Below are 11,604 nucleotides of genomic sequence, written 5' to 3'. Positions count from 1 at the left end.
CGAGCCTGGCCCCCCGGTCTACCTCCGCACCTGCAACTGTATAGCCTTGTTCTTGCCGCTTCACACCGACATTATTCTCCCAACGTCGACATGTAACGCGGGCTGATCCGTGTGTCGGTAGTCTTCTAGGCGTCAAACCGCCACGCGGACATCGTTCTACAATCGTTTCTCTGTATTACACACTTTATTTATGATTTCTGATTATTACAACGCAAGCTTTTACAGACGGTCGCTGCGGACTATGCTCACCTATTAACGGCTACGCAATAATTTATTTAAATTGCAATATATCCGACTGACCGCCATATTTTCCCTTTCCAAGTAGCTTATAGGCTGTAGGTCTGTTCAATTTTCCCAAACACGTGTAACAGTACGTCCCTGAACATTCGGATTCCGTACAGGCTAAGCCATTATTTTTCCTCACAATCTATGAAATCTACCGGGATCAAGGATACATAGACGAACGAGCTTCATCACCTCTGAGATCTCAGTTTGGAAATGAGATTCGTAAATTCGGTGATTCGTTGTCTCGTTATACGTTTAATTCAGGGTTCATTCGTATGATCGTTACGAGTGCGGTTTGTGTTTGGGTTATAATATGGCAATCGAGCCAAGAGATCAAATTCAATTTATTATTGAGATAAAAATCAGCCGGGCATGAAAATTGTTCCTCGTAGAAGTTCGCTGATAGATTTCATTAGCATCTTCTCACCGTTTGCGCGGCGAAGAGGAGCTGCAAACAGAAGCAAACTGACTGACTGCTTGCCACTGCGCGATCATTGTGATTAATTAATTTTACGCCGCCGAGACATTTAGTTTCCGTTCATTTGAGCTCGTTAATACCCCACTCCATGAACAGCCAGTCGCAGCCCACTCGTTCACGCTCTGCATGTAAATTTATTTGTTATTTTGACACGAGAAATGGTCTCGATGCAGTCGACCAGTTCAACCCGTTCATTGTGTTTCATGAATGCACCCACAATTGCTATTTCCTATCCCTCTCTACGTATACGTATATATACATATATACATCTATATATACAAACAGCTACCATTCAAATAACCGTACAGCAGCCCAGTTTACCGCGAAAATGCAAGCCTCTACTTATTTTTCAACGTTGACACATTCGCGTCGCAATTTTTCACTGTTGAACCAATGCCTCCCTCGCCTCTCTTTCCATTCCACCTATCGTCCTGCCTATGGGATTAACATTGCACCGAAGAGGTACTTCAACTCTTCACCGATAATGTTTTAAACCATCACTTGTTATTAGATCGTTAAAAATATTCTGTCTCCCCGGACTTAGGTATTACTGTCATTCCATCGCACGGCATTGATGCTTGACGAATTGGTGAGCGTAACACCGACAGACGGTGATTTGATGATAAATTGAATGAAAAGCTGTCACAGTCAGTCTTCCTGCGTACGGCAAATTTTATTCAGAAAAAAACTCCTGCAATATGAATCTTTTGCCGGTTTGTCTTTGTCGTACAAATAGCGGATCTTAATTTTAATAAAACTGTCAACTTTTGTCAGCGTCCAAGCGACTGTGGCTCGTATAAAATCATCGCTGTTTTGCTTGAGTCGCAGTCGAATGACAAAGATATTACCCGCGATCAAATTTTCAACGCGCGTTGTTTATTAACCAATCAATTAAGGCGCTACGTACACGCTGCAAATAAACGAACGGACGTACCCAGTTGTACAAGAGAAAAGATGACGCGCCATCATTGACGACCGAAAAACGATAAGTTCCTTGGCTTACGTAATGGTGCGATATATTCGACACTTATTTTTAAACGAACACCCCAAATAATTATTGATTAACTAAATATCGCTGATACATGTGGTGTGAAGCCAAACTTGATTCTCTCGCGAAGATCAGAACGATTCACTACCACGTAACTTGAATCTCACGATTACATGCTGTAACTCGATAAAGACGACGTGCTTGAACTATTCAACTCTGTGCAGCCAGCGCCAATGATCAAAAGCGCAGTGTAACTTGCAGGATACGCGATGACACGACGATAAATTACATTTTAATTTTCGAGGTACAATTCCAGGTGCCTAATGAAACGAGAAGACCCGGGACGCGTTGCCTGCGCGGTCTTTACGGTGTCGTGGGAAGCCATTCGCGGGTCACCAGGAGTTTGTCGACTTTTTCCGGAGCCCGGATCGCTGTACCCGGGCATAGGTGGAGAAGGGCGTATTATAGAGCGTCCGCAGCGCTTACAGTGTGAGCTCATAAAAGTTTCGTATGATAATTGTAAAGATTAGAGAACGACTTGGTGAGCTAGTTAAAAGTAATGGTGTGTTGAATGCTCGGAGATCTGAATATCTTACCTTCCAAATTGTGCTCGGTTCTTTAGAAGAATGTTGAAATTCCTGCCCGTTCGACTGTCCCGGGTAGCCTGGTTCCTCTGAAGCGTTGAAAGACGAGTCAAAATTGAAACGAACGCGAACGAATCATCTCGACAGATAATCTTCCTCCTAACACTTTCGAACGTCTACCAAGTGACGGTAATAGTTTTGTTTCTTTCTTTTTCTCACTATATCAGCTTCGCTCCTCTTGTTTCTTTCTCCTCTTCACACAGTGCCGCTGAGTCGGTTTAATTAGACTAAATAACAAAAAAGGAATCCATAATTACTCAAGTACGTATCTACGAGAACTGGATATAAGTTCTGTTATCACTTGTCGCTCCAAGTCGTTTAATTATATAGCATCGCACGGTCAAGTGATCCACGTTTTTTCCCCTTTTCTTTAAACTTTTGCCCGTGTTGAGCACCGTATGTAACGATATAACAATCCCCGATATCGCTGTAAGAATCGTTTACAAGCGACCAGCGTTACTTTTCTCGTTTTTTATGTGCATCTTTCTGGTCGGGTTTCCACGCTCATTGATGCCGGTCGAAGAGTGACCGCCTGTAATTGGCCAACGTGAAACAAAAAACGGTCGATGGTTAGTGGTTTCGGGGTCGGTTCAATAGGACCCTATAAACTAATAAATACCGGACAATTCCCGGTAAAAGGCCAACGAAGATAATAGTTTTCTTCGGTAGATCGGCCTGAAAGAGGTTCCTGACCGTAACCTTCGACAAGGAATCAAGGACCCAAAATCTATACCCTCCGCGTTAGTCATACTCCCCAGACGTCTGGCAGGACATTCCACCTTTGCCATTCGAGGTGGTTGCAATTGTCGTTAGACTCGGTTCAGGGTTCACGAAAGTGTTTTTTCCGTGCCGTCAAGTTCCTAAGCCTCGCGGCAGACATTCATACCGTCTACGGAGAAGTGCTTCACTCTTTGCGTAACACCACGACGTGTACAATGACGGTAGGTACGTCGGAGGGGGAAAAGGATATGAAATTAATAGTGATCTAGATTTCTAGATTGCGGGGAATGTGTGCAACCAACTGCGCACGTCGTGGGAGTTAAAATCGAGCGAAGAGAAACTACATATGAAATCTAATAGGAACGACGAGGATGAAAGTCCAGGCTGTGCCATCAGTGGGATGCCATTCCTGACCTCGCCGTTCTAAGCTCATCACATTATTGTTTGGCTTCAATTAAACTTCCATTTTATGTAACGCAACCATTATTTAGGTATTGCGATTCTCATAGTTTGTGGTTACGGCATGGAACTTCCTCATTGGACGGACAGTTACTGTTTCGCTCACTCTTACGTGTATGTCTGATGCCCCGCTCCTCTTGGCTATCGAGGGTGGATCCGGAGCCCATTCACGTCCAGGTATCGCCGCTGAAGCGAGCGATGAGTCTCGTTCGAAATTTCTAAATTAGGCTAGTTTTCAACTCGCGAGGATCTAGATCGGTGACGGCAAGAGGCAAGCGTGCGGCTTTCTAAATAGCAAATGACACGGTTGTCATCGCATTTCTCCGCTACCACATTCATGCCTTTTTCACACAATCATTACTGTACACCGAGGTGTCCAGCGGGGAACGGCGGAACAGTCATCACAATTACTTTCACTGTACCTGCAGATAAACAACGCCGCCAGTGCGTCGAAAGAAATCTTGTCTGCCGTCTACAATGCTCAGTGACAACAATTAATAGGACAGCTATGGGAATTTCCGAGAGAATTGAATTAATCCATATGGGTATTTTCAGCCAAACCTGATGGGACTTTTTATACCTAAGTACGGGTCGTTCTCACCTACCTTCATAATTATTACCTACTAATGCGGACCCGCGTTTGTGCTCAGGTATAAAAGAAAGAAAAAAAAGATCAATTCAGTCCTGTGCGGTCGTACCTCGATACAGAGCCGATTAAAAGAAAGCTGAAGAGTGACTGGTAGAGAATGACGGTGCAGGGCGTGGTGCATGATAATGAATATTAATTGTAATTACTGACGCTCGCATCCATACAAACAGAGAAAGACACACATTTGCTTAATCAACTAACGGACTGACGCACCGAAAGAAGGCAAGCAAGATATCCTGGTAATTAAACACCCCAGATGTTCGGAGTTACTTACGCGGTGGCTGATTCGTATAAGTCCCGTCTGGACTTGGCCGTAGAAACTGACAATGACAGTATTACTGTCAGAGATCCCCCGATTCGTTTCCCAAGCCAATTAAAATGTGCCACGAGTTAACGCAATCAATAAAAATGCAGAGATCAGACAGACATTTAAGACGGGTCATTTCGCCACGAAGAGGACTTCGGATCGTAAAGTTCTCCTCTTTATGCGGAATGTGTATATCCAAGGTCTGTCGCTCGATTCGAAACGCGGAGTGAAGTATTATATATTCTCCGCGAATCTAATCGACAACTTCATAAAATGGATCTTGTAAAATAATAAAAATCGGCTGGGCCATCAGAATTGGACCCACCTTGAGAATATTTAGAACCTTTTTTTTCCTCGGTTTTATTCATCCCACTGTTCTTTAAAGCGACGGAAATAAACCAGCGAAATTCCTTTTGGACGATGTAAATTCATTTCTCCTCACCTAAAGCTGTCAGCGACACTCAGTGCCTTACACCAGCTCAATTCGCCAATCGAATCGTTGATTTCTCCTCCCTACCTAGAAGTCGGCATCAAATACCCACGTGGTGATTACTCGCAGTTTCTTCTCCCCGACGTCGTTCGCGCCCATCGCTACCGCCTCGCGTTTCTCAAAGTACCTCGACCCGGTGTTGGTCACTGGATTGGTTATCTAGGCGGTTTTACTACCAACGCCGATACTCACTTTACTGGCGGATCGATTTGGAGATACGCAAGCAATAAGGGTTTAATTGCACAGGATTCCACCTCGCTGCAGTCCGGCTCCTTTCCTCCTTTCCTCCTTCCCTCTCGCGGAGCGGGAGCCGGCAATCCTCCGCGGACTATAAAAGCCATCGGACCTATAAAATGCATCCTTGGCCGACGGTCATTCCTGCCATTGTACGTCCCTGCGCAGTCTTTCGCCTCGCCGCGTCTCCCTCGCACAATCGGTTGATATTCACTGCCAGATTCGAGTGGCAGCGTATCTCCTACGGCATTTCAGATCCTATCAAGATTATCGATCAGGTAGGTCAAAGATCCCGCGAGTCTTCATGGACCATCGCCAAGCCGCCCGTCTCGCGTGGGCGAACTTTTGTAATTCGCTCGTAGATCTGGTACCGGGCTGAAAGTTCGCACGGAGCGAACCTCTAATGGATTCATTACACAAGATGGTTGACCAGCGACCAGTGCCCAGTCGACTCGCTCGGTTTAGTCAGCATGGCTCATTGCTACATTACTAATTTCCGTCCGCCACTGGTAAGAGTGTAATACCACGTCTCCTTCCCGCGCCTCGCGACAGACAGCGACGTGCGTGCGGGCATTTGTCGGACGCATAATGGACCCACCTACAAACCAATCTATTAGGCGCCATCTCTATGACTGCTCACTTACATCGGTCGCACTTCCCCCGTGTCGAGACTCACCCCGCTTCCCTGCCGCTCCCTGCCCGTCACCGGAAGCGATGATGCTCGACACCCACGCGCCGGCTTCTCCGCATATCAAGCAGGCGACACTCCTCCGTCCTACGGAGAAGATCCTCCCGGACTTTACTCTCTGTGACGCGATGAACCTGGGCGTTTTTGTTTCACATCTATGTACGCAGTACCTTTGCGCGGATCACCTATGACATCGCTCGGTCATAAGCGACAGTGTAATCGACACGTCCGGATTAATTTTTCCCAGAAATTTGAGCCTCGCACTAGAAGACCTTGGTCAATCAATCCGAGGGCAGAGCATTTAGCGACCCTGAATAGACCTTGAACAGAACCACGTGCACGTAATGATGGAATGACGAGAAAATTTCGAACGGATTACTAATGCTACCAGCCACTCTGATGGAATTCCTCTAATCCAAATTTTTATCTTTTCGTCCTCGGCGGAGCGACGTTCTGGTATCTTGTGCCGCAAAGTGAACTAGATCCGTCTACACGTGGGTATGAACGGGCATTACTCAAATGTATACGGGGACGAGTATGTAATAAGATATCCGCGGACACTCGAAGCCCTCAATTGGTTAATTTAACGCCAGTTAGCAGCTATCCGACCGCTTAGGTCATCCTGTAGTAGCAGTCATTCGGCCTGAATAATTTATAACTGCCTGTTTACGAGAATTGAGAATAATGAATTTAACGCGAGTGCATATGAGCGGAGTGTGTGCGACGATCCCAAAGCTACGTTGACGCGATGGATAAGCCGACGTCGGTGGAGACGGAAGATCGGGGGGAAAGTTTCACCGAATTATATACCCCAGGAACAAACTTCTTCCGTCAAATATGTTCCTTAACATTTTCAATCCGAACAATGGTTCGGAAGTCATTTTTCAATAAGGTTGAAATCGAAGCATTTCCGAACTATATATACATTCCAGTACGTCAAGATACCGAAGGTAAAGACAAGGAAAGTCCGATTATACGACTGTGTTTATCAAATAATAAAGAAGAGAGATGTAACATGAACTAGCAGCCTGCAGCGTAAGCACCAATCTTACAACTGATTCACCATTGATTAAAGCCAAGTAGCGTTTCTTACAAATGAAACGTACAGACAATTGAAAATCGTTGAATACTATGAAGCAGTTCCTTTCTGGAATGCCGATCGCAAGGTAAAAACTCTCGAACTGCATTTCGCAGTGGATGGCTACAGCTGTCGGTTAATTTCAGATGGCTGAGAGTCTCGTTTCTGCTCACTGATTAATTATCCAATATTATCTAATATCATCCGAATTAAGTATAATATCTCGCGAGCCAAGGCTCGAAATTTTAGACAGATGTGGAATCGTTCTTACGTTTGTGTACGTAACGCAACACTGTGTGGCTTTGTACGTCTGTAATATCTAAGCTTCTGCAAAACATGCCTTATTAAAGGTTCATCAATCAAATCATCATTTCAACATGAATTTGAAGTTCAACACATTAAATGATTTGCTGTTTTCCATCTTCTTGCATTCTTTTTACCCGTGCTTTTGGTAACCGTTCGAAGCCGATAATTATTTCAATCAAATTCAGTACATTATCAGAGTGAAAGGGAGACTATTGGAAGAAAACTAACAACGCTGATCACTTCCACGCGCCTTTTAATTACGAGATGAAGACGCAAGGGATTTCTTGGATTTATTCTTCTTGGAAATACTTGGATTTATTTTGGAAAGTGACACACGCCATTGCCCGTAGTTTCGAAACCTTAACTTAGTTGCGATGCGCATACTACACTGTTCAATGGTTCGTGGAAAAGTGCTCCGAACGATCCTGCAGCGCCCGTTACGATTGTCGCAACTCTACGGGGATTTGATTTGTCGCACGCGAAACTGCCAGCGTTTGAAACCCGGTAATGGCTCTTGGCTTCTTCCACGAAAATGCCAGAGATCCTCTTCACCGTCTGAGAGCATACAGCTAAAAGGAGAGACCTTCACCAAAGCTTTTGCCCTCCACTCAATTCGAGCTTTTGTTTCCAGTATACACGAAGTGACAGCTTCTTGGATCGAGTAATCGATGCGAAAGTAAACCAGGCGCTCCTAATCTCAGGATGATCTGGTTAAAAAAAAATTGTCTTACCACTCGAGCCAACTTCTATACAGAGTCCGTAACGTGACCGTACAGTCACGTGTCGACGGATTTGGTTACGCTCTTCCCAAGCAAACACGTTCCGCTTGTCGATTTTCCCGAATTGACTTCATACGCGTACGTGCACAGCTGTAGGTATAGCCAGAGAGCGGATAATCATGAATTCAAAAATCGAAACCATTTAATGGGGGCGATTAATAATTGATAGTGAAGTTACCTCCGCGTTAGGCACATGGACAATATCGCCATGCCAGACACTCATATCTCATAATCGAGTATCATTCATCATCATCAGTGAGGTCAATGAGATAAAAGTAACTATTTTCTGCGTTTAAAGTTGCGAATACTATATTTTTTATTAATTGCAATGCAGAATTAAGCTTTTCGGGTATGGCATATTATCTGAATTAAAAAAAGTCTTGATACTAATTTATTGCTGCATCAAGGTGAAATTATAGAAAATATAGACAGGAGTAACTACCATCAAAAAGATTACTACAACAGATACTTCATTTTCTGATTACACCCACAAAACTAATTTTCACTTTGTATCCAGGCCTATATTTTTCGGTTACTGTAAAAACTGAAAATATTTAACGACTGTTCAGTAACCGCAACTTAAAATTTCTCTCGCTGAAATATCCCGTTTCAATTCGTGCTCCAAGCTTCTGATTTTCAGGCAAACACGAGCGACAATGAGTTTCAAGCATCTCTGGTTCACCTGGACGACTGGATAAGACGACGGGTGAACAATTAGTAACAGCGGTTGTGCGTGACAGTGCGTCGGCTAGTCGAGGCAAGGAGAAAGATGAGGAGGAGGAGGAGGGGGAGGAGCAGGCTCGTTAGCGGTATAAGGTACAAGGCAAAGAAGTGGCAAAGCCCAGGGGCAGAAATAAGCAATTTCCCTTTGTTTACCCGGGTTCAAACTATATGAGTGACGACCGCCTCAAATCCTGGCGACACTAATCTACGCTCTTCGAGCCACTGGAACTGCTAAACTAATTCACGCGTTTCGCTGGCTGCTCTGTACTGCTCGAAAAATCATTCCACTTTTACGACAACCGTGTTGGCATACCGGATCCCGACTCGTCCGCTTATCTCCGCCTTTATGACCGTCTCGAACTGATACGTAGACAGGATTTTCGTTCACGCTGCAACGCAGCGAGGCCAGCTCACCTGACCAGGGACAACTCGTGAATTTCTACAACCTTTGAGGTATTTCTTACTGGTTACTCGCTCTCCCGAATTCGGCGCTTGTCCTTTTGTGCACACTTTGTCCTACGGGATACGTGTAGCGGATCTCTCCTTATCGCGCTAAACCGAGAGCTGAAAATGTGACGTGCTCAAGAGTGATCGGAGTGGATCTTTCCACCTATAATTAGAGACGCCAGGACCTACGAGGCGTGGATGAAACTAGTACTCTTGGCTAGACAATTATTTCACCAGTACGTGCCTTGCCTATGCGGCAAATGTCCGTTATAGCTCATGCGAAACGACACAGAAAACAATCAAATGGTGTGCGCAGGTAGTCTGTGACGCTGTTTTTTTTTCTTCCGTTTTTTCTCTCTCAATTCTTTCCTTTTTCATTCTGATAATCCATACGTGCTCGGAATAGAAGGTCGTGTAAAATAGACTTGCTGATCACCCGTAGGTTGTGATTTTACGATTTTATTTTTTTTTATTTTTGTCCCCACCTCGTCTCGCCTCTTTTTCAAAGCCCGCGTCTTTCCGGCTTCCATAAATGACTCGTACTTACATAGTCGTTTTGATCTGTGGGAAATGTCTCTTGACTTATGTCTGGGAACAAACGCCTTAGCAAGCGTTTTTACTCCACTTCCTTATTTGATATCTCTTCTTAATCGAGTGCACGATCATTAGCCATTCACCGGGCGTCTTGCCGACATGTTACTTTGGTGTGCCTCGCCTCCTACCGTCATTATTTCACCTCGAAATAAATTACTGTTCTTTCTACGATTCGCATGAGCGATACACCCATGTACAAGCGACGATTTGCGACTTGGCATCAAACCGCGTTCCGGTTCACCACTCGAGATTCAGGCACCCTTTATCATTGGCAGTTCTTCGATTGAAAACTCCTGTTCGAGAGTAACTGAAATTCGAATACCCGGAATTAGCAGAAATCAACATCCACTAATTGCCTCTTTATATAATGATCGCCGGGAAAGTCTTGAGGCTTAATCCGATTTTTAACGCCGCAAAAGTACAAGCGCAGGTAAAAAATTAGTTCCACATGCAATCCAAGATTCTCCATTTAGTGCTCACCTAGGCTCTCCGCTAATATTGTCAGACTGTTTAATCTCGACCGAGAATAAGTAGACCGTGTCCCAAGCGTAAGAGAAGGAGTTAGGCCTGACGGTGAGATCCACGCGATTGTTAAGAGGTAAACGAAGGATTAAAATAATCGATAAGGAGCAGCAAGGCGGCCGATTTGCAATAGCTCGAACACCTCGTGCGTGAGATACCTGACGCGTGTGCCCACCGCACGCATATCGTATGTACACAATCGTTTCGGGCATCAAAGTGCAACGAATCGTCGCCTCATCGGCGACATTAATGGAAACCAGATCGAGAAAACGACGAGCTTTTCTATTCTCGGCCTTCGCCAAGGCCTCGCAACATACCTCAGCTCGGTCTATTAGTCGAAAATCCTGTGTAATTATCCGACGACGAGCTGGTTAAAAGATTTTCGAAACATCTTGTCTGCTCTGGATGCACCACTCGCTCGGCTTCGCCGCTCCGTGTATTATAAGTCCGAAGAAAACGCAGGAACGGAGTGTCGGGGGCGTTAATCACTCGGGAGAATTCGCAGCTCTTCTCGAGGAGAAACGGGGTGCAGCAGGGTGTCGCGGGTCTCCCCTGCACTCGGGTTCGCGCCTTGAGCTGCATTACTCGCGAGCTGACCGCATACCATATCTAATAGTAAAATAGCTGAAATAATTCACCGTGAGTTATGTGAATACCTTATCGTTTTGACGGTTTGAATTGCCGCCACCGCAGCCTCCTACTTCACCCCACCCCCTCGCTTATTCTTAGAATGACGTATTCCTTCGTTTGATTTCGAAGATTGCACGCGTCGCTGCTGACAGGATCGGGTTACCGGCTCGCTACGTGCTTCGAGCTTCCCTCCACATCACCCCGCATTAAATCTTCCCCTCTTCGCTATCTAGCCAGAGTGGTAAAGTCACCACCATAATTCAGATTTTCTTTACTTTTTTCCAGTCTGTCTCTGTTTGTTTAGTTTGTTTCTGCTCCGTTTCTTTTTTCCTTTTTTTTTCTGTCTCGGTGAAAATTTTTTTGCCACAAACAGTGCGAGATGTGTAAAACCTTTTCTATGTATGTAAATTTGACTCTTCACAAATCTGCACCTATAACTTACCAGAAAAAATCGTTAATTCCAATTAAGTTGACAGGCCAAGGATCACTGTAATTTATAGAATTGGCAAAAATTTGCATTACTCTACCTGAAAAGTAATCTCATTCGGAGAGAAGGAAATTATTTCAAGAAATTCACTAATGG

This window comes from Diprion similis, chromosome 6, assembly GCF_021155765.1.
Source record: "Diprion similis isolate iyDipSimi1 chromosome 6, iyDipSimi1.1, whole genome shotgun sequence".
Classification (NCBI taxonomy): domain Eukaryota; kingdom Metazoa; phylum Arthropoda; class Insecta; order Hymenoptera; family Diprionidae; genus Diprion; species Diprion similis.
Note: the sequence above shows the minus strand (reverse complement) of the source record.